This window comes from Triticum dicoccoides, chromosome 3B (genome assembly GCF_002162155.2).
Source record: "Triticum dicoccoides isolate Atlit2015 ecotype Zavitan chromosome 3B, WEW_v2.0, whole genome shotgun sequence".
NCBI classification, from domain to species: domain Eukaryota; kingdom Viridiplantae; phylum Streptophyta; class Magnoliopsida; order Poales; family Poaceae; genus Triticum; species Triticum dicoccoides.
In genome coordinates, this window is record NC_041385.1 from 547,854,119 (window position 1) to 547,878,674 (window position 24,556).

Below are 24,556 nucleotides of genomic sequence, written 5' to 3' on the forward strand. Positions count from 1 at the left end.
GGATGAAGAGTTGGCAATCACCGAGAGTGTTCGAGCAGCCATTCGCTCGTTCGCGGCATACCTTGCCGTGATGGAGCCCATCCAAGCCCAGACCGCGGCTGCCCAAGACCACCTCATGGCGGCCTTTTCCAAAGAGATGGCAGATGCAGATGGCGAAATGCTTACTGAATACGGTGCGATGAATGCCATGGAGCCCCTTCCCCAGGAGATTGTCGGGCGTGAGCTGGACATGGAGGAGGCGGCGGAGATTGATGAGCGCCAGCCGGAGTGGTGCTCTTTGTTTAGAGCGTTGGTCTTTTGTTAGAGTACTGTTTAGATCAGCTAGCTATGTTTAATTGCTGAACTTGCTCGATTAAGAAGTGTGGGTGTGCTGTAGGCTCTTTTATGTACCCAAATTATGCAATGACATGGATGACCACTGTAACCAAGGAAATTCGGACCAAAATTTGCACGCTCAAACTCATCACACATGGGGTAAGCTACATGAATCGTTTGTGATGTTCACATATCATACACAGTGCTGAATAAGGGACCGTGTCTGATGGCACTTTACGCGTCAGTTTTTCACTGCACCGAGCCAAAATGTTCGGCTTTCGCGAAAATATCTACCTCCCCCCTCCTCCTGACCAAAAGCCACATTTCCCCTATTCCTGCTTTCCTTTCCAATTTCAAACCTTCACTGCTTGCTTGCAGTGCCACCTCCTCATCAGCGACGCTCCTTCCCGCTGCTCGGCCTTGTCGATCTAGGCAGGTAATCCACACCCGACCCCCATCCTCCTCCTCCTTCTAAATCCCACATGCCCAGACCGTCGACGCGACACCTTCCACCCAAATCATTGACCCATCCTCCAAATAGGCGTCACCATAAGCCATGGTGCATGCAGTATAGCCAGGAGCTCAAGGAGCATTTGGTAGCAGAGAAGCAAATCGCGGCCGCACGCGCGGATGAAGTTGCGATGGCTGCCATTCATGTCGACCCCCAGATCTTTGGAGGAGCACCTCGCCGTCGAGGCCACCGTCGATGCCTCGTGTGCTGACCCAACCACGCGGTTGGCTGCTTGAAACGACAGTTCGTGGCGTTTTCTCGAGGCCACCATTGGTGCCTTCGACAAAGACTACGAGCTGTTTTCTCAGCATGCCCGTGCTTACCTCAACTCGAGAGTTAGCAGGTTGGTTCCCGGAGCGCTTAGGCAACTCACCACTACGAGGAGGGCACCCACGATGTGGAGGCTTCGCCCTCTTCCAAGTCCAAGGTGCCAATCGTCATTGATATCTCTAACGATGAAGAGTAGCTTGTCTTATTAGATCACTACTAGCAAATATGCCTATGCGTTGCAATGGCAGAAAAACTACATATATAAGAGGGTCATTGGGCAACCGTCAACTCCGGCGTCTGCCTACTCCAACACCATTGTGCGGCCCATCCTATCTGACTCTAGTTAATGTTTGGCCTATTTCCTATTATTTGTGGCCAAAATAGTTCATAACAAACACCAACCACTTCAGATAATAATTGGGGTCATGGTGGTCTTTCTATTCCATCTTAGGGTATCTTTGATCCAAAATCTTTTCACTAAAGATTCAGATGGTTGAATCCATATGATTTTTTAGGCTCTCTTATTGTATGAGTGAATTAATCCTATACGAAAAATTCTACAACTTCTTATGCACTACATTCCTTAGGAAATTTTATTCCACACTAAAGCTCTTGGAACGATCCTTCATTTCATTAAAATGCATTCTGACTAAAATAGCTCGCTCGCAAATTTAATCCAAAATCAAATGAGCAAGTGCCACATCTGAACCACTAAAATTCTAGTCTGTTGTTCACATACTATAAGAACATCATGTGCTGGCATTGAATGGAACTAAATTTGGTCGTGCATGCAAGGCATATGTTTGTTTGCGCATTTGGGAAAGAAATTTAGGTCATGGGGCAATGATGGTTGATGGATGCTAAGGCGAAAATAAATCAAGAGGAAGAAAAATTAATGGCAGCAAATTCTCAATAGAAAAATGTCACTAAAATAATTCAAACTTGTGTGTTGGTCTGTGTCTCTTAAATAGAATTGAACAACAACACAACTGAACTATGCATATGTTGTGTTCCCTAAGCATACAGGCAGCTGAAAATGCAATGAATATATTTGATTCACAAACGTAGGTTCATAAGAAGACAGAAGATACACATACTTTCTATATTCCAAGCAGATCCGGAATGAATTTCCTTTGGACAGTTTATCTGGTCTCACGATCGGTGCCAAGCATCATCTTGTCTCACGATTGATAAAATGCCAAGCATTCAGTGCAATCGTCTCATGCCCATGCAAACAATTGTTCGTTTGGTCTGTGCATGATGATTGTCTCATGTGAAATTACATTAAGAATGCCTAGAGACCATAAAAACTTGCGAACTATAAATAATCCATTAAAGAACATGCCTATGGTGGTAGAATTGTATGATATACATTAGACACACACATCCTTGTGCCGTTGTTTTTTGCATGCATACAAATTGTCCTTAGTGTGGCTGGTCCTGAAGAAATCTGTGCCTGAACATCCATGTATTGGTCATGAAGAAATCCCATGTAGCTGCAGAACTCAGTGGAATTTGTCTCTTTGCGTAACCTGCCTTCTTCCGCGAAAACTCTCTTGTGTGCTGGGGCGCGCCTGGTCATGGAATCACAATAGCATCTGGCCATTATACGAATTAATGCCCTCTGTATTCATCTGGGTATTGAACTAAAAACTACATATGATTTTGATGCATGCTCTGGCCGGCGGTGGTGTGAGTGTGATGCGATAGTAATTTGGGTCTGTCCGGCGTTCACAACTCCAATCACTGATACTTCCTGAAATATCAAAGGCAACTCACATTAGCATCCACGAATGCCCAAGATATACGTTTTCTAGTAGTACATCACTGCTTCAAAATTCAGAAAATCAACACACATGCATTAACATCCATATATCATCGACGTGATACACATGTACGGGCGAAATAGGATCGTCGGCACAGGTGCGATGTGGGGTCTTGTAGAGCTACTGCTGGTCGAGCTCGAGCGTCGGGCATACAAGCTTATGCATGTCGGCGTTGTACGCAAGCTGTGCATGGCTCTGCGGTCCGAGAGCTGACGAGCACCAATGACAGCGCTTAGTTTTGCCCTTGGGTTGACATGCCTGTATGGTTCATGCTTCGGTTTGACGATGCCGGCTTTATGCTCAGGCATGGAGGTAGTGGCGGCGCCATCGCCGTGCTGCTGTATGGAAGCGTCCACGACGTGCTTTGGTTGAGGGGCAACATCAAGTGCCACCATGGCTAGTGCGTGCTCCTAATTCTGCATTAAAAGCTAACGACCATGATGATTCTACTCTACTTTGCAGATCCGTGATTCAACAAACCGATTGATTTACCTATACACAAGTATTGCATTCCCTCATTACATGTCACCCATCAGGCCTTCATAGCTGACGTGGTGGATATCGAGGGCAAACGCGCCGAGCAATGATCGTCCGCGTCCCCTTCTTCCTTTGCTCTTCCTTTGCTCTCTCCCGCGTCCCCTTCTTCCTCTCCTTCTCTTCCTTCTCTCTCTCTCTCTCTCTCTCTCTCCCCCCCTATAGAGAGCTACCACCCAACCTCATGGAAGATGCCACTTTAATCCTGCTGTTCATCGCTGCCCCTTCGGAATCGCCAGATCCGCCGGTTTCCGCTCCATTTCCTGGCATCAGCAGTGGCGATGCCGGCCCTTGTGAGCACCTCCCCTCGTCCTCCTACACCGACACGAGTCGTTGCCTCAGGGTTGACTATGGGCAAGTGCATATCTAATCTTTTTTAGGCAAGAGAGGTGTAGGGAGGGAGAGACACAGCCCAATACAGACCGAGGCCCATAGCAACGGACGAAGTACGTTTTTATGAACAGTTTTTTTATAGAAGAAGAGAGAAGAAATCTCAGCCATTAATCTTTGTAGCTATCATAAAATCAATGGATATAAACAGATGACGTATGAAGAACTATGAAAGGCTTCGTCCTTTAATATTAGGTAAAGATAAGGACCTATGTTCAGCTAGCTAGCTATGCCGGTTAAGCATGTTCAGTTTACCTGTTGCATGTGGTGCTCCTTCCTTTTCTTAACAAATTCTAGTGAATTGTCCTATGTACTTTTACCATGCAATCTGATCCTCTAGTATATATGTTTTATATGTCATGCAATGTGGTGCTCAGTTATTAACTGTTTGGTTCATTTGTTGTGGTGTTTAGTTAACCATTTGGTTCAATTCTGCAATGCAATGTTTAATTATTGTGGGTGCAATTTTATATTGTCTTCCATGTGAGAAATAAATTGAAATTGGTTGTACTAAATACATGAGAAACAAATACAATTGCTATATTCCAAAATTGTTAAGCATGCTTGATTTGGTTAACTGTCTGATCTTCTATTAGGAGTATGTTATATTGTGCAATGTGGTGCTCAGTTAATGTTTGGTTCATTTGTTGTGGTGTTTAGCTAACTGTTTGGTTCAATTCTGCAATGGGATGTCCAATTGTTGTGGGTACAATTTTGTATTGTTATGCATGTGAGGAATAATACAAATTTGACTGTACTAAATACATGAGAAACATATACAGTTGTTATATTTTCTAGTTCTTAATCATGCTTGGTTTGGATAAATGAATTTTCCATGTGGCTTGAATTAATCTGCTGAATCTGTAATGTGTTTATTTTCCATCAACATATTTTATTGATAGTATGCCAATCCTCACGTAACCTGAACAATAACTACCTTATATGTGTTGCAGGAAAACAATGAGAAGCACTTAGGTTTACAACCGAGGTTTGCACATGCATGGTCCTTTGTCTAATAACACATTATTGTGCAATTCCAGGAACCATTCTAATATTTAGGCTTTTAACAATTTGGTCTTGCACATGTAGGTCCTGCTGTCAGAGGTTTTACTGTTCGACCCATTGTGCATATGAGGAAATGAACTGTCCATGAATATGAGTCAAGTCAAGAAACTTAGAAAGATTATTAGGATAAAGAAACTAGCGATGAAAAACAATAAGATCATTGTCTGCACAATGAAGAAGACATAAGTGAACTACATGATGGTACTAACTCTTATACCTTGTCTTTTTATTCTTTTGCGCCATTTCCAAATTTAGAGAAGATATTTATGCATATATTTGTTTTTAGGCCTTTCCAAAGCAGTTCATGATGATTACCTGTCAAACCACATGTATGGTCAGGAGGAGAGGAAGGTATTCATACAGCACCCATGGTACAATAATGAAGTCTTCCTCAAGTGGACGAAGGATGAATGGTCAATCATCCACAAACACTGGCCTAAAGTTGCATGGACCTTCAACATCATTGAAGGCTCAATATTCGCCTTCCGCTTCAGCAGTTTTCCAGATGAGATTCATCTGTCTATCTACCGTCTATGCTGCTAATTTCCAAAGGTTATAGATGCTGCATGTGAAACTTGGTGCTAGTGCACTTGTGTAATAGGGTAGCTAGCTAAATGCCTATATGGTGTAACTGAGTGCTGGAGCTATATGATGTTCTACTCTGATGTATTTCAATTATGAAATCCTGGTTCCGTAATAGAAAATGAAATATATTGTGTGCTTTATTATGAAATGTCAATTTTATTAATAAATAGATTAGCAATAATAGGGAAATTAGCCTATTTATTGGGTTTTGCTATTGCAAACAGTTATTGAGACAACACCATGGGCGATGACCTCAGACAACCCACACAGTTTCTAGAAAGAAAATGTGCGGAAATTCGTTTCTGAGCTCAGGCTCGCATGCACCTGATATTTTGGCCATTCATTCACATGTGGATTCGTGTAGTAGGTTGTATTTCATCTCGTATTCTAACTGTACGCGATATAAAAAGGCTGTGGGCCATCGCTTCATTTATTGCTTACGCGAGGTCACCTTCCAGCCGGAACAGTCCGTCCCTAACACGGTCCTGCTTTTTCTCTACGCCATCCTGTTCCATCTGCACCGCAACTTATGCTGCTCTCCACCGCCACCCTTCTGCTTCCTCGCAACCGGACCTTGTGCTCGTAGCAGGTCCATGGCGGCGTGCATGAGCGGCCCGAGGCCAGCGTGGCCGTGAGCTCTGCCGTTAAATCGATGTGTCCCGCGCCGTGTGTGTTCCGGCGAGATCGATCGAAGTCGTGCATGTAGCTGTAGCCGGCTACTGCAAAGCTAGCTTCACGAACTCAATCCAGCTGCCTGCTTAGCAAGGCTAGCTTCGTACGCGTACATGTCTCGGCGGAACAGTGTACGTACGTTCAGCCCAGTGAGTGGGTGGTGGCCAGCGGCAGGAACTCCACGGCCTCCCCCCTTGTGCCACTTACATCGGTATGCACTGAACCTGTTGCTGTGGTTAGTTTTGAGGTTTTTGTGTAGTTGGCTTTGGAAGATGCTTGCTTTGAGGTCATTTGGCTGGTGGGACTATGGTGAATTGTTGGCAAGAGCACGGGTTTCCGAACGACAAAGTTGGGAGCTTGAGCTCCTTCGGTCAGGAACGAAAGATTTGCATGTTCAACTGCCTGCAAGGTTATAAAGTTTACGGGCAGCAGGATGAGGGGCAAAATTATAAGATCGCGGGATGTGGCGATGACAGAATGAGTCAAAAGAGAGCATCTCATCACTGAAAGCTATTGTAGAAATGAGCAGGGTTATGAACAAATGGAAGTTCGAAAAGAGTACTCAAATCTTTATAAAGCACACATGAAAAATGCGAAGATGATTCGAAGGCAAAAGGAGGGTAGGTTTTGTGCCTATAACACAACATCTTCACATAAATGCTTTTTGAAAAGAAGATCGTAGCAGTGCTAAGGTAGAATCTCCATGGGGGCAGTGATAAGGGGGAATCTCCCTGCGGCGCAGATTAGGGGCGTGTTTAAGCAGGCCATGAGCTGGTGTCTAAGCTGAGATGCACGATCTGAAGCAAGAATCGGTAGGTGCCAGTACCGCCCAGAGTGCCTCGTGCGCCAGCGTGGAGGTGTTCCCCTGTAAACTGGAGACATTCGTAGAGGGCTTGTCACTTAAATTTGTTCAAATTGTACTGTTCATGAAAAAGAACTGTAAGGCTGATGTTCCAAAAAATATTTGCTGCTTACTATATTCATGAAAAGTAAAAGAACAAAGCCTGATTCACCTTTTTCAGTGGGATCTTGAGCTTTATGCCGTCCTAATGCCTCGCAATGTGCAATGTGCAAGATGCAAGCCCCGGTATCCTCCCTGCAGTGTGTTCAATAAGAAGTTTTTAGAACCGTTCAAGACTCGATGGCTAAGCATGTGAGACTGCAGCTAGAAAACACAGAAAAACATTAATGACTTGGCAAAGGATTCAGAGGCAATTACTATGTAGATGGTAGACCAATCTCCATCCTGTGTTGCCATCCAGCGTAGTACTCATTGAGGCAGTGCAAGAGAGCGTGGTGAAGCTTCCAGGCGATAAGTTCGCGCTTATTCTAATTAATAACTTACTAATACACCATCCCGATTTCCTATCCTGAACAAATGGTACACGAGCCCGACAGGGCCGGCCCTGGGCCAGGGCAAGAAGTGCGACGGCCTAGGGCCCAGACTGATAAGGGGCCCATACCCAGGTATGGCTTTTAGGTAAAACGTTCCACCGGCAAATAATCTACGAGTCTTCTTCTCAAAAAAAAAAAATCTACGAGTCTTAAGGCCCAACTAGCCAGTCTAAGAAGCAATTAAAGGACCGACCAGCCAGCCATCCCTCGCACTGCTTCCCTCTTTTACCTTGGTAACAGCGCGCACGGCGGCGGCTGCCGATTCCTCTTCAGCGATTACATCACCCAAAAACCAATGGATCTTTGCGAGAGGATGATTTCTTACATTTTCTCTCGATTTCTCCATCTCCCGGCGTGAAGCGGCAGTGACTCAGTTTGCAACAATCAAAACACAGCTACAGGCTGCTAGTTAAGGGATCAAATTCATGCAATTTCTTGAATCATTTACCTTTGAGGCTTTGATGTTAATCTTTCTAGTTTCTACGTTTTGTCCGTTTGTGGATTTATCATCTCTCTTCTGTACAGATTGCTGTTTGGAAGTAGATGAGGAACCGAGGACCGAGTGACTGAGTGAGAACCATAGCCAGATCGTAGATGGTCGGATAGTTGAATTTATGCCACTTCAGGTGCTCCCAATCCTTTCTCACAAAAATATTTCCTAAATGGCATTTGCCTAAATATCACCGTTGGAAATTTTGTTCATGCATTTCCATGGTGATTTCTTTAGAGAACCGTGGTGAAATTTTGTCATATGTATATATACAGGGTTTTTCTTTTACTCTACGGTAGTTTTGGGGGCCCGCTTTTTCAGTTCGCCCGGGGCCTCTCAAAAGTCAGGGCCGGCCCTGGAGCCCGACACCTGGGATCAGTCAAAAATACACTATCCGAACTAACTATGAGGATTTTCAGGAGCATATCCCAAGTTCCCAACTGAAAAAAATGGATTGCATTACCTTTTCATCCAGCCGGGGCCTTCCAGATTCACCTTCCAGTGTGCAGTGAAGCATTCCTCCTCCGGCGGAGCTCGCCTCCAGACCGGTCAGGGCTGCAGCCACCTACTCCCTGTGCACAGCCTGAGCTGCAGTTTGAATTCGCCGGCAAGGCCGGCGCTTGCTCACGCGGAGATAGCAGCGCCAGAGGCACCGGATCAGGGCGCTCGAAGTTGTCCGTGAACTCTTCCCTGAGCGGGAACCTGAAACCCACGCCGGAGTGAGCGGTTGCGACGGGGACGCCGGGAATCCACGAAATTAGATACTGAGGCGAGCAGTGTTGTGATAAACTCACCGCTCAATTGGATCCAGCAGGAACTCCGGCCCGCCCGCTTCCACCGCCGCTCTGCCGCTCCGCCGCTAGGGGTCGCAGCCGCCGCAGACGCCATTCCCCCGAGATACCCAGCAGATAAGGCGGCTCAGGTAACCTTGGGCTAACGTACTGAGCCACGGCTCAGAACCCAACCCCTCACGGACGGACGCGGCCAGCTACGAAAATGGCCCACCAGTACGCACTGTGCCCAGCCGTATATAAAATGTATTATTATTTTTCCTACCTCCAGCCCTGACGCGTCTGACAGCCTTTCCCACATCCCAACTCACCTACCAGCGGCTCAGATTTCAGGTGCAGGTGAGCCCGAGCACCAAATCACCCTGTCCGAAAATGTGTTGGATCATTGAACAATAACACATGACTTCGTCTACAAAACTGTTTGCGTTAGGCCACCTTGCACAAACATTTTCCACATAAAAAGTGTGTGTGATTGAAAACCTATGCCACACAGTTTCTTCTAGGCATTGTGCGTGATGCATTCAATAGTGAAAATGATAAAATTGTTAATATCGTCTGCAATGGCGACGCTATCACAGACGATTTGATGGGGAAAATTGTGTGTGATGTACGCGCGAAAGGAAATGTTTGTCTGGGATTCATCGTGTGGGATGTACATATGAATGGAAACGTATTTCTTAATTGACTATGTGGGATGTACATATGAACGGAAACATATTCCTTGAATTGACTGTGTGGGATGTACATACAAACAGAAACCTATGGCTTGGATTCACTGTGTGAGATGTACTTACGAACGAAAACGATTAGGCATGTATAATTGTCTACGATGGCTCGCCCTATCGCACACAAGCTCTTTTTGCCCCGCTGTGTGACCGGAGGGCCTATCCCCAATGGTTTCTGGATCGTGTGGGAAGGACCCCCCTATCACGCACACTGACAAGGCGATGGTTTAAAACTCCATGGCGGAAAGGGGGTAAAAACCGTTTGTATAGCACAACGCTTCACCAGTGAGTGCATACAGTTGATACGTCTCCGTCGTATCTATAATTTTTGATTGTTTCATGCCAATATTATACAACTTTTACGTATTTTTGGCAACAATTTATGACTTATTAGACTAACCTACTAATCCTATGCCCAGTGCCAGTTCATGTTTTTACATGTTTTTTGTATCGCAGAAAATCCATATCAAACGAAGTCCAAACGCGATAAAAATTTACGGAGAATTATTTTGGAATATATGTGATTTTTAGGAGGTGGAATCAACGCAAACAGGGGCCCATAGTGCCCACAACCCACCAGGGCGCACCCTAGGGCCCAGGTGCACCCTGGTGTCTTATGCCCTCCTCGAACGTTGATTGGAGCTCTTCTTCTAGAGCAAGAAAGATAATTTATGGAAAAAGTCGTGTAAGAATTTCAGCGCAATCGGAGTTACGGATCTCCACGAATTTAAAAAACTGTGAAGGGCCAGATCCGGGGAACGCGAAACAGAAGAGAACAGAGAGGGAGATCCAATCTCGGAGGGGCTCTCGCCCTCCTCCGCCATGGAGGCCATGGACCAGAGGGGGAACTCTCCTCCCATCTAGGGGGGAGGCCAAGGAAGAAGAAGGAGGGGGGCTCTCTCTCTCTCTCCCGGTGGCGCCGGAGTGCCGCCGGGGCTAGGATCATGACGACAATCTACATCAACAATCTTGCTACCATCAACACGAACTCTCTCCCCCTCTATGCAGCGGTGTAACACCCCTTATCCCCGCTGTAATCTCTACTTAAACATGGTGCTCAACTCCATATATTATTTCGCAATGATATTTGACTATCCTATGATGTTTGAGTAGATCCATTTTGTCCTATGGGTTAATCGTGATCTTGGTTGGTATGATTGTATATTTTATTTATGGTGCTGTCCTATGGTTCCCTTTGTCTCGCGCAAACATGATGGGCCCCCGCTGTAGGGTGTTGCAATATGTTCATGGTTTGCTTATTATCAGTGTTGCGAGGGATGACAGCAGCCTAAACGTGGATAAGTGGGTTATGACATATGGGAGTAAAGAGAACTTGATACTTAATGCTATGGTTGGGTTTCATGACCTTAATGATCTTTAGTAGTTGCGGATGCTTGCTAGGGGTCCAATCATAAGTGCATATGATCCAAGTAGAGAAAGTATGTTAGCTCATGCCTCTCCCTCATATAAAATTACAAGAATGATTACCAGTACTTGTTATCGATTGTCTAGGGACAAATGACTTTCTTGTTGACAAAAGCTATGCACTTTTATTACCTTGCAATTTATTCGTAGTTTTTTATCCTCGCAAAGTACTCGTAGTTTTATTCTTGAAAAATAGTTTCATACTTGTTCTAGGTAAAGCAAACACCAAGTGTGCGTAGAGTTGTATCGGTGGTCAATAGAACTTAAGGGAATATTTGTTCTACCTTTAGCTCCTCGTTGGGTTCGACACTCTTATTTATCGAAGAAGTCTACAAATGATCCCCTATACTTGTGGGTTATCAAGACCTTTTTCTGGTGCCTTTGCCGGGGTGCAATACCGTGGGGTGGATATTCTCATGTGTGCTTGTTTGCTTTACATTAAGTAGTTTTTATTTTCTGTTCTAAGTTGTTCTCTATCTTTAGTTATGGATATGGAACACGAAACACAAAAAAATATTGTACTTGCTACTCATGGAGAGGGGGAACCTCCTAAAACCCTCGATGCTTGTTATGTGAAAGATATTATGCACTACTTTGATAATCCTGAGAAAACCCCATTCAACTATATAATGGGAGTAACATTGGATCAACGTGAATACTTTAGGTATTATCGCTTGACTCATAAAGGGAATTGTTATGGGATCAAATTCGTATGTTGCACTGGTATGCTCAGGAGGTATGCTTGAGATATGGTTATACTTGTTGCTCTTTGATGAACGCTCCACATCCTCCCTTTTCTTGTAAATTTAATGATAATGAAACCTTGGCTTCTTATCCTAATGGTAGATATGATTATTATGATGTGGAAAGAATAGAAGAATTTGTTGCTTTTAAGGGTGCTTATGAAATTGAATCTTTGTTTGAGAAGTTTGAAGATTTTGATGATTCAGTTTATAGACCGGAAAGTTTTGCTATCCTTCAATATTGCTATGATAATTATAAATACAATTCTGATATTGATGCGTTTATTGAGAAAGTCTCCTCTATCCAAGAAGATACTAATATTTTGCAGGAGTCTATGGAAGAAGGAATTGATGAAACTATGAGCTCATTGGATGAAAAAGATGATGAGGAGAGCGAAGAACAAAAGGAGGAAGAGTGGATTAGCTACCCGTGCCCACCTTCTAATGGGAGTAACCCTCCAACGCATATATTGTTTAATGTTCCTGAGGGAGTCCGGGATTTGGGGGTCCTCGGGTGTCCAGGCTGTGTGATATGGGCCGGACTGATGGTCCATGAAGGTACAAGGCAGAAAACCTTCCCCCGTATCCGGGTAGGACTCTCCTATGCATGGATGGAAAGATTGGTGTCCGGATATGTAATTTCCTTCCTCTGTGAACCGACTCTGTATGAAACCGGAGGGTTTAGTCTGTAGAGGCTATTAGAATTCATATAATCTAGACAACTAGGGTTTAGCCATTATGATCTCGAGGTAGATCAACTCTTGTAACCCCTATACTCGTCAAAGACAATCAAGTAGGACGTAGGGTTTTACCTCTATTAAGAGGGCCTGAACCTAGGTAAACATCGTGTCCCCTTTGTCCCTTGTTACCTTTGATCCTCAGACGTAGAGTTCGGGACCCCCTACCTGAAATCGGCCGGTTTTGACACCGACATTGGTGCTTTCATTGAGAGTTCCACTATGTCGTTGACAGAAGGTTCGATGGCTCGGTCGATCATCAACAACGATGCTGTTTTCGGGGAACTTTCCTCCCTAGTCAACTTTTTGTGTTTGGTGGCTTCGTTCTGCGTGCCAATTCAACCGGTCACCTTGAACAGATCGATAGCTATGCCCCTGGTCGTCAGATCAGGTTCGGAAGCCTGAACTATGTCGCTGATATCCGAGGAGACTTGATCTTCGAAGGGTTGACGACCTCGACTGCTATTCCTCATCTGCAAGAAGGAAACACGTCGGATCCACCATCAGGCACCGTTCAAGGATCAACTATCGTTCCTGCCCTGGCCTTAGATCCAGAGCAGACCACCTCGTCTGAAGATGGGAGTTTTAACCCCACCGGACCCTCTCCTACTACGGAGCTCCTTGCCGGAGACCCAGAGGTAGCCTTATTATCGGCGAACCTGAAATCAAGCAGGGCTCTCCCTGTCATCAGAAAGCTGAACTCACCTCTGGATGTTAACTCCGAACTCTTGAGGTCTGCGTCCATTGGGCATTGCCAAGCGGCGTTCATCAGGCCCAGCTCCGCGGATCCTCAGTGGCCCGTCTAGTTTTCACTTCTAAGCAAAGCTCTGGAATTAATGCGATCTCCCACCATCACCAAAGCGTCGCTTCCGAACTACGCCCAGCCTAAACTAGGGGCTGAGTGCGGGGAATTTTGCGTCCCACCCACCACCCACTTGGTAGCCACTATCGAGGACTTAACCGACATGCTAGACTACGCCTCCGAAGACATCGACGGTATGGACGATGATGCTGGAGCCGACCCAGGCCAAAATCCGCCTATCACCGGGCGTTGGACGACCACCTCCACATACGACGTGTATATGGTAGATACACCTAAAAAGGACAACGATGACAGGCAAGACCCGATCAAGGACAAACCCACTGAAGCACCACCAAAGCGCCAACATCAGCGGCGCTGCCCACGATTGTGTCGGGAAAAGGATAGTAATACCGGCACCGGAGACAACAACACTCCGGGTGACGCCGAACACCCCGAAGACCCCGTCGAGCCTGCATCCGAGCAGGATGAGTGGGAGGAGGGACAAGTTAACCCCGACGAACCAGTCGAGAATGAGGATTCGGAAGATAGTAACTATCTACCAGTCTCCGAGGAGGATGTCTGCCTCGGCAACAAAGATTTCATTATGCCAGAGGAACCCCTCGAGCAAGAGCGCTTCAAGCGACAGCTAATCGCCACTGCGAGGAGCCTTAAAAAGAAACAACAACTGTAGGATCAAAAGTATGTCTAGAGGGGGGGGGTGATTAGACTACTTGACCAAATAAAAATCTTGCCTTTTCCCAATTTTAAGTCTTGGCAGATTTTAGGAACTTAACAAAAGTCAACCAGTCAACCTACACATGCAATTCTAAGAGTATAGCAGTGGAATGTAAATCATTCCATATGAAGGTAAAGGGGAGGAGTTTGGAGGGAGCAAACGCAATGTAGACATGGAGATTTTTGGCGTGGTTCCGATAGGTGGTGCTATTGTACATCCACGTTGATGGAGACTTCAACCCACAAAGGGTAACGGTTGCGCGAGTCCACGGAGGGCTCCACCCATGAAGGGTCCACAAAGAAGCAACCTTGTCTATCCCACCATGGCCATCTCCCACGAAGGACTTGCCTCACTTGGGTAGATCTTCATGAAGTAGGCGATCTCCTTGCCCTTACAAACTCCTTGGTTCAACCCCACAATCTTGACGGAGGCTCCCAAGTGACACCTAACCAATCTAGGAGACACCACTCTCCAAAAGGTAATAGATGATGTGTTGATGATGAACTGCTTGCTCTTGTGCTTCACATGATAGTCTCCCCAACACTCAACTCTCTCTCATAGATTTGGATATGGTGGAAAGATGATTTGAGTGGAAAGCAACTCGGGGAAGGATAGAGATCAAGATTCTTGTGGTTGGATTGTAATGTCTTGGTCTCAACACATGAGTAGGTGGTTCTCTCTTAGAAAATGAATGCTAGAAGTGTAGGCACGTTCTGATGGCTCTCTCCACGAATGGAGGGAGGGTGGAGGGGTATATATAGCCTCCACACAAAATCTAACTGTTACACACAATTTACCAAATTTGGTGGGACCGAATAGTGAAACTCGGTCAGACCGATTCAGTTCGAAATGTGAATGTTAGGCTTTTCGGTGGGACTGACATGATCAACTCGGTGGGACCAATATGTTAGGGTTAGGGCATAACTTGATCTCGTGAGACCGATCACATGAACTTAGTGAGACCGATTTCAGTAATAGGCAAATAGAGAGTTGGTCAGGCAAACTCGGTGGGACCGATCGCTCATTTCGGTGGGACCAAAACGTTACGAAAAGGAAACAGAGAGTTTGCATTGCAAACTCGATGGGAATGATCACTCATCTCAGTTAGACCAAAATGTTACGAAGGGAAACAGAGAGTTTGCAATCCCATCTTGGTGAGATCGAGATCCCTATCAGTGAGACCGAACTGATTAGGGTCTCTGGCAGTGGCTATGTCAAATGAACTCGGTGGCGCCGGATGGATCAAATCGGTGGGACCGACTTTGACTTTAGGTTTAGGACATATGTGGAAATGAGAAAGTGGTTGAGGGCTTTTGGAGCATATCACTAAGCATTTTGAGAAAGCAAGCCATTAAGAAACACCTCATCCCCTTTTAATAGTATTGGCTTTTCTTGTGGACTCAATGTGATCTTGGATCACTAAAATGAAAATGTAGAGTCTTGAGCTTTTGCCAATATGTGTCATTTGCTTTTTGAGGGGTCAACATCTCTAGTCCATGCCATGCCAATCATTGAACTTTCTGAAATGATTATCTTGAAAGAATATTAGTTCAATGAGCTATATGTTGTTAAGAATTACCAAAACCACCCAGGGATTAGTTGCACTTTCAATCTCCCCCTTTTTGGTAACTGATGACAACATATAGATCAAAGCTTCGACAAATGATAATAAGAATGAAATACATCATCACTTTGAGAAGTATGTGATAAGCAAGAGCTCCCCCTAAATTTGTGCATTATTTAAATTTTGCTTTTGAATGCAAATGCACAATCGATTAGGATCATGGGTTACTCTTCCATGTCACATACATGTTGGTGGAGCGCTCAAAATGATAAAATATGGAATATGCACTCGTCACCAAGACAAAATGTGAATGATCATACATGAGAGATAGGGAATATCATCATCCAAGCACAAACATTAAAGTATGATATGATCAAACACATGACCATACAAGTATCTCACACACACAAGCATAGAGTATCAACCAAACAAGCAAACAAATAAGGTAGCAAGAGACAACAAAAACAAGCAAAGCTCTCTCTCTCTCTCTCTCAGCCTATGATCTATACACTTTCTCCCCCTTTGGCAACAAGTTCCCAAAAAGCTTGAAAATGCATAGTGCTATGCGGCTCTCTAAGCTTGATCTTCGGGAGCTTTGGAGTGCGAAGGTGGCATGTGATAACTTACAAGTATAGGGGATCAATTGTAGCTCTTTTCAATAAGTAAGAGTGTCGAACCCAACGAGGAGCAGAAGGAAATGACAAGTAGTTTTCAGTAAGGTAATGTGTGCATGTGCTGAAACTGTAAGTAGCGAGTAGTTTCATAGCAAGATAATTTGTAACGAGCAAGTAACGATAGTAGCAATAAGTATGCAGCAAGGTAGCCCAATCCCTTTGAGGCAAAGGACATGCCAAAATGGTTTCTTATGATAAGCAAAGCGCTCTTGAGGGTACACGGGAATTTCATCTAGTCACTTTCATCATGTTGGTTCGATTTGTGTTTGCTACTTTGATAATTTAATATGTGGGTGGACCGGTGCTTAGGTGCTATTCTTACTTGAACAAACCTCCTACTTATGATTAACCCTCCCGCAAGCATCCGCAACTACGAGAAAAGTATTAAGGATAAATCCTAACCATAGCATTAAATTCTAGGATCCAATCGGTCCCTTACGGAATAGTGCATAAACTGGGGTTTAAGTTTCTGTCACTCTCGTAACCCACCATCTATTTACTACTACACAATGAATTCCCTTAGGCCCAAATATGGTGAAGTGTCATGTAGTCGATGTTCACATGACACCACTAAGGGAATCATAACATACATACCATCAAAATATCAAACACATATCAAATTCACATGATTACTTGCAACATGATTTATCCCATGACCTCAAGAACAAAAGTAACTACTCACAATCAACAAACATGATCATGATCAGAGGGGTATTAATATGCATAATGGATCTAAACATATAATCTTCCACCAAATAAACCATATAGTAATCAACTACAAGATGTAATCAACACTACTAGTCACCCCCTAGCAACAATCTATTGTTCCACTAACAAGATTGAATACAAGAGATGAACTAGGGTTTGAGATGAGATGGTGCTGGTGAAGATGTTGATGGAGATTGCCCTCCCCAAGATGGGAGAGTTGTTGGTGATGATGATGACGATGATTTCCCCCTCCGGGAGGGAAGTTCCCCCGGCAGAATCGTTCCACCGAAGGGCAAAAGTGCTCCTGCCCAAGTTCCGCCTCGAGACGGCGGCGCTCCGTCCCTAAAATATAATTCTATTTTTTCTAGGTCAAAACCACTTATATACCAGAAGATGGGCACCGGAGGTGGGCCGAGGAGGGCACAATACACCAGGGCGCGCCAGGGGGGCCTGGCGCGCCCAGGTGGGTTGTGCCCACCTGGTGGCCCCCTCTGGTGTTTATTGGCTCCAATAATTCTTAAATATTCCAAAAACAATCCTTGTGGAGTTTCAGCTCATTTGGAGTTGTTCACAATAGGTGGCTTGGCATAGCTTTTTCAGGTCCAGATTTCCAGCTGCCAGAATTCTCCCTCTTGGTGTGTACCTTGCAAATTATGAGAGAAAAGGCATTAGAATTACTCCAAAAAGCATTATTATAGATAAAAACATTATAAATAATAGTAAGAAAACATGATGCAAAATGGACGTATTGACTCCCCCAAGCTTAGACCTCGCTTGTCCTCAAGCAAAAACTGAAATCGAAAAACATGTCCACATGCTTTGAGAGAGAGGTGTCGATAAAAAGAAAATATGGACATACAAGCATCATGTTGATTATTATAACAGCAACAAACTTAACCATAAAACTTTTATCACAGAACTTTTTATCATATACCTCTCATGAATAAGTAATAGTTCATCACACAGTCGAAATATAAAGCAGAACTTTATTAGAAACCAACAAACTATTCAGTCAACTTTGCAACTACAATTCATCATATTTTCAGGAAGGGTCACGTGTCGGAGCCTTTAGGCAAGTCCACATACTCAACCATCATATAGTCTTCCATGATTGCTAACACTCACTTTGTACACATGAGCAAAAGTTTCAACCGGACACATAGAAAGATAGGGGCTTATTGTTTCGCCTCCCAACATACTCACCTCAAGGGTGATGTCAACAATAATAACTCATGCTATCTATATTCAATTGGACATATGTGCCTAGATCTTTCCTCACCACATGATGCTTGCAAGAGAGGAAATAAAAAGGAATAGAAGGAAAACTTTGACTCTTTGCATAAAAGTAAAAAGATAGGCCCTTCGCAGAGGGAAGCAGAGGTTGCCATGCGCTTATTTGTTTGCATGCTCAACCCCTTAGTGCAAAAGAACATCACGTTACATTGCCCCTTAAGATGACAACCTTTATTATGCAGTCTGTCGCGTTTATTCGTTGTCATCCATGTTCGTGCAACGCTCAATTTTCTATTTCACTCAAAGATCTCACATATTTAGAAGCAAATTTTATTGCCTTTTTGCACCGATGACAACTTACTTGAGGGATCTTGTTCAATCCCTAGGTATGTATGGTGGACGATTGAAAAAGATTTGGGTTTAAGGGTTTTTGGATGCACAAGTAGTATCCCTACTTAGTGCGGAATTTTTGGCTAGCAAAGATAGGGGCAAGCATCACATGTTGAAGGATCTATGACAATATGACTTCTATGTGAATATAAACATACATAAACCATTACGTTGTCTTCCTTGTCCAACGTCAACAATTTTGGCATATCATATTTTGATGAGGGCTCACAATCACAAAGATTTCTAGGATAGTATATTTATATGTGAATCTTCCCTTCCCTTATTAATTCTTCCACGAGTTGCATCACTGACCAATGTTATGTTTGTCAATCTCTAATAAAATTTTCTCACTTATACTTTTCCTTATGTGGTGCTATCACCTACCATAGGATTAGTATATGATCTTATTGGTTTATTTTCTTTCTTTTATTTGCTTTCTTTCTCTTTTTTTCTTTATTTGCAGCATGAAAGTAAAAAAAGTAAAAACTCGAACTAACTTTATTATATAACTTGCACATGATAACAATGATAGATCACTAAGCAAACTTTGAAATAAGAAAAATTGAACTAAATTTTATTCCTCTAAGCAAAAGATTGAACTAGGATAAGTAAAAGCAAAAAGATAGTGAGATGATACTATACCGGGGCACCTCCCCCAAGCTTGGCGGAAGCCAAGGGGAGTGCCCATACCCGATACTCAGTTCTCCTTTGGTGGTGTCCATAGGATCCTCCCTCTTTGTCTTGATCCTCATCGGCCAAGCATCTTCTTCCTTGTGGTCGGAGGAGCAGGAAGACATGATGCCTAGCTTGACAAATCTGACCAGAAACAACAAGAAAAGAGAACAGAGGATTTTCTCCATGATACGATGGTTAACAGGTTAGGGAAGTATATATAGATTTTTTTATCTTGGAGGACAAGTATACAGAAGAAAAACGGTGTACGGGAGGTGTCCCAGGTGGGCACAACCCACCTGGGCACGCCAGGGGGGCCTGGCGCCCTGGTGTATTTTGCTCACCAGGGGATGCTTCCTGGAAGTTTCTTTATTCCTCAAATTCTAGAATATTCCAAAACTGACAAAAAAAATTTGTAGATTTTTTGGAGCCCGTTTACTTACGGTATCACATACCTCCTTATTTTGACGATTCTGGAGTGTTCCGGAAGGACTCTTTTATGTACTCTTACGGTGTCAAAGTTTGGATAATATTGCTTTCAACATTAATAGGCGTACCTGAGATATAATGCTTTATTCGTTGTCCATTGACAACCTTCGGGTTAGTACCTTCGGAATTATTTATTTTGATGGCTCCGGACCGGTAAACCTCCTTGATGACATATGGGCCTTCCCATTTCGAGAGGAGTTTCCCTGAAATTTTTTCTAAAACGAGAGTTGTACAAAAGAACATATTCTCCGAATTTAAACTCACACTTTTGGATTATTTTGTCATGCCATCTTTTAACTTTTTCTTTGAATAATTTTGCATTTTCATAAGCTTGGGTTCTCCATTCATCTAGTGAGCTAATATCAAATAACCTCTTTTCACTAGCAAGTTTGAAATCATAGTTGGGTTCTTTAACTGCCCAATAAGCTTTATGTTCTAATTCAAGAGGTAAACGACAAGCTTTTCAATAAACCATTTTATAAGGAGAAGACATACCCATATGATTTTTATATGCTGTTCTATAAGCCCAAAGTGCATCATCTAACTTCTTAGACCAATTCTTCCTGGACCTATTAACTGTCTTTTGCAATAATTTTATTTCTCTACTGCTAAGATCAACTTGACCACTAGACTGAGGATGATAAGGTGATGCAATTCTATGTTTAACATCACACTTAGCAAGCATTTTACGGAAAGCACCATGAATAAAGTGTGAACCACCATCAGTCATTAAATATCTAGGGACTCCAAACCTTGGGAAAATAACTTCCTTAAACATTTTAATAGAGGTGTTGTGATCAGCACTACTGGTTGAATAGCTTCTACCCATTTAGTAACATAATCAACATCAACCAAAATATGTGTATACCCATTAGATGAAGGAAAAGGTCCCATGTAATCAAATCCCCAAACATCAAATTGTTCAACAGCAAGAGAATAGTTCATGGGCATTTCTTGATGCTTACCAATATTACCTATTCTTTGATATTCACCACAAGATGAGGCAAACTTACGGGCATCCTTGAAGAGAGTAGGCCAATAAAATCCAGATTGCAATACATTATGAGCAGTTCTATCTCCAGCGTGATGCCCTCCATATGGTTCGGAGTGACATTTCCATAGGATTTGTCCCTGTTCATGCTCACGTACACAACGTCTGATAATACCATCTACTCCTTTATAAAGATGTGGGTCATCCCAAAAGTATGTCTTAAATCATAGAAGAACTTTTTCTTTTGTTGGTAAGTAAAGCTAGGTGGCAGATATTTAGCAACGATGTAATTAGCGTAATCAACATACCAAGGAGTACTATTAGCAACATTTATTGCAGCCAACTGCTCATCAGGAAAACTATCATCAATAGGTAGTGGGTCATTAAGCACATTTTCAAGCCTAGACAAGTTATCAACTACGGGGTTCTCAGCTCCTTTTCTATCAACAATATGCAAATCAAATTCTTGTAACAAGAGAACCCAATGAATAAGTCTAGGTTTAGCATCTTTCTTTTCCATAAGATATTTAATAGCAGCATGGTTTGTGTGAATAGTTACTTTGGAATCAACAATATCAGGTCTCAACTTATGACAAGCAAACACCACTGCTAAGAATTCCTTTTCAGTTCTAGCATAATTTCTTTGAGCACTGTCTAGAGTTTTACTGGCATAATGAATAACATTCAGCTTCTTATCAACTTTTTTTCCTAGAACATCACCCACAACATAATCACTAGCATCACACATAATTTCAAAAGGCAAGTTCCAATTAGGTGGTTGAACTATATGTGCAGTAATTAAAGCTTTCTTGAGTGTTTCAAAGGCTTCAAGACAATCGTCATAAGAAACAAAAGGAATATCCTTTTGCAAAAGATTAGTGAGAGGCCTAGAAATTTTAGAAAAGTCTTTGATAAATCTCCTACAGAAACCAACATGGCCTAGGAAACTACGAATACCTTTGATGTCCTTGGGACATGGAATTTCCTCAATAGCATCAACCTTAGTTTGGGGCACTTCAATACCTCTTTCAGAAATTTTATGACCCAAGACAATGCCTTCATTAACCATAAAGTGGCACTTCTCCCAATTCAAAACAAGATTTGTTTGTTCACATCTCTGCAAAACTCGATCAAGATTGCTTAAACAATCATCAAAAGACTTCCCATAAACAGAAAATTCATCCATTAAAACCTCAACAATCTTTTCACAAAAGTCAGAAAATATAGCCATCATGCATCTTTGAAAGGTAGCAGGTGCATTACATAAACCAAAAGGCATACATCTATAAGCATAAGTTCCAAAAGGACAAGTAAAAGTAGTCTTTTCTTGATCAGGTTGAGATACAGCTATTTATGAAAAGCCAGAATATCCATCAAGGAAGCAAAAGTGTGTGTGCTTAGATAATATTTCAAGCATTTGATCAACAAAAGGCAAAGGGTAATGATCTTTTCTAGTAGCTTTATTTAATTTTCTGAAATCAATTACCATTCTATACCCTGTCACAATTCTTTGTGGAATAAGTTCATTCTTATCATTAGGAACAACAATAATACCTCCTTTCTTAGGGACACAATGAACATGACTTACCCATCTACTATCAGCTATAGGATAGATTATACCTGCTTCCAGAAGTTTTAATATTTCCGTTCTTACCACTTCTTTCATCTTCAGATTTAACCGACGTTGGTGATCAACAACTGGTTTAGGATCAGGTTCGATATTAATTTTGTGCTGACATAGAGTGGGACTAATGCCCTTTAAATCATCAAGAGTATATCCAATAGCAACTCGGTGTTTCCTTAGAACTTTCAATAATCTTTCCTCTTCATGCTCTGAAAGGTTAGCACTGATAATAACATGATATATTTTCTTTTCATCAAAGATAAGCATATTTCAAAGTGTCTGGCAATTGTTTTAATTCAAACACAGGATCACCTTTAGGTGGAGGATGACCTCCTAGAGTTTCAATAGGCAAATTTTGCTTACGTTGTTCAAAGAAAATCTTATCTATTTCATGTCTTTCATGCATATGTAAATCATTTTCATGGTCTAGCAAGTATTGTTCTAAAGGATCAGTAGGTGGCACAACAATAGAAGCAAGACAATTGAATTCATCCTTACTAGGTAATTATTTTTCATGATGATTTCTACTAAACTTGGAGAAATTAAACTCATGAGACTCATCACCAAAGCTGACACCCACACACTACTCGAATCAACTTCTTTGCCGTCCGCCATGGCGGATGGCAAAGGCACAGATCCCGGACCGCAAAGTCCTTTGCCGTCAGCCAGCGGATGGCAAACTGTCTGGCTGAACACGTGCCAGCAAAGGCCTTCTTTGTCGTCCGCTTTGCAGAAACAGACGGCAAAGGGTTGTGTCGTCCGCCATCCGAGGCCAGCAGACGACAACGACGATGGACAACAGTGGTGTGGGGTGAGAGCCGTTAGGGGGTTAACGGTGCTCTTTGCCGTCCGTCAGCGGACGACAAAGAGCCAAAGATCTTTGCCGTCAACCGACAAACGACAAAGAGCTTAGCTAGGGCAGCACTGGGAAGCTGCCACGTGGCCAGCTAGACCGTCTTCCAGAAGATGGCATATATTTGGTCACTTTGCCGTCCGCTTGCACACGGCAAAATGACCAAATAGGAAGCCAGTGTTCCCAGTTTGCACAGGTGACTGCCAAGTGTCCTCTTTGCCATCTTCTAGCGGACGGAAAAGCTCTTTGCCGTCGGCTAGCGGATGACAAAGAGGCTATACATCCCCTGTTTTTATTTAAATCCAATTAATTAGACATGGTTTCTAACACAGATATACATGCATACATATCCAACAGCATGTCCAACAACATATTTCATCAAATCCAACAACATAGTTCAACAAAGTCCAACATATCCATATATACATAACCACAAACAAGTTTCCAACAACATATCCATATAGACATACATATCCAAACAAGTTTTCATAAACAACAAGGAAGCACCAGAATAATAGTACACTCCATGAATCCAAGCTTCCTCATGTAAAGCAAATCTGCAAATTGGGAAAGATGAAAGTTAGAAGAAGAAGAAGAAGACTAGTTAGAAGAAGAAGACTAGTTAGAAGAAGAAGAAGAAGAAGAAGAAGAAGAAGAAGAAGATTTTTTTTCTTCTCTTTCTTTTTCTCCTCTCCTCTTCTTTATCTTCTTCTTCTTCTAACCAAGGTAAGTAAAAATGCCATTTTATTGCTAAGCTAGGTAAAAATGCTAAGTGTAGGTCATTTTAGAGCTAAGCTAGGTAAATAGGTAATTTTGGATCTTAGTAAGGTTATTATGTCATTTTTGAGGAAAATAAGCTAAGTCTATATCATTTTGGAGGTAACAAATATTATCATGCCATTTTTGACCTAAGTATGCTAAGTATGTCATAAATGAACTGAATAAGCTAAGTATAGCTCATTTTTTATCTAACTTAGGTAATTATGCCATTTAGGAGGAAGATAAGCTAAGTATCCATTTGTAAAGCAAAACATTAGAGAAAATTTACCCTCATCACAACAAATATGATGAAGATCGCAACAAAGCTAACAATAGATCCAATGGCATAATGATATCAAACCTCATTATTAATGGCATATTTTCTAATCTTCTTAAGCTTCAGCCGCATTGCATCCATCTTCAAGCGCATTGCATTCATCTTCATCTTGTGATCATCGATGACATCGGCAACATACAACTCCCATATCATCTTCTTTTCTTCAATTCTTTTATTTTTTTCTTTCAAATACTCATTTTCTTTTTCAACTAAATTTAACTTCTCGACAAGAGGGTCGGTTTCAAATTTC

General features: G+C 42.7%; 1 long non-coding RNA gene across 1 annotated transcript; it reads right to left on the minus strand.

Moving 5' to 3' along the window:
• Nucleotides 1-6,712: 6,712 nt before the first annotated feature.
• On the minus strand, nucleotides 6,713-9,037 carry LOC119277015. Its single transcript, XR_005136890.1, has 5 exons — nucleotides 8,848-9,037; nucleotides 8,517-8,755; nucleotides 7,388-7,538; nucleotides 7,182-7,264; nucleotides 6,713-7,040 (listed from the first exon to the last, which is right to left on the minus strand). It is a non-coding gene; the product is annotated as an uncharacterized LOC119277015 (long non-coding RNA).
• Nucleotides 9,038-24,556: the final 15,519 nt, after the last annotated feature.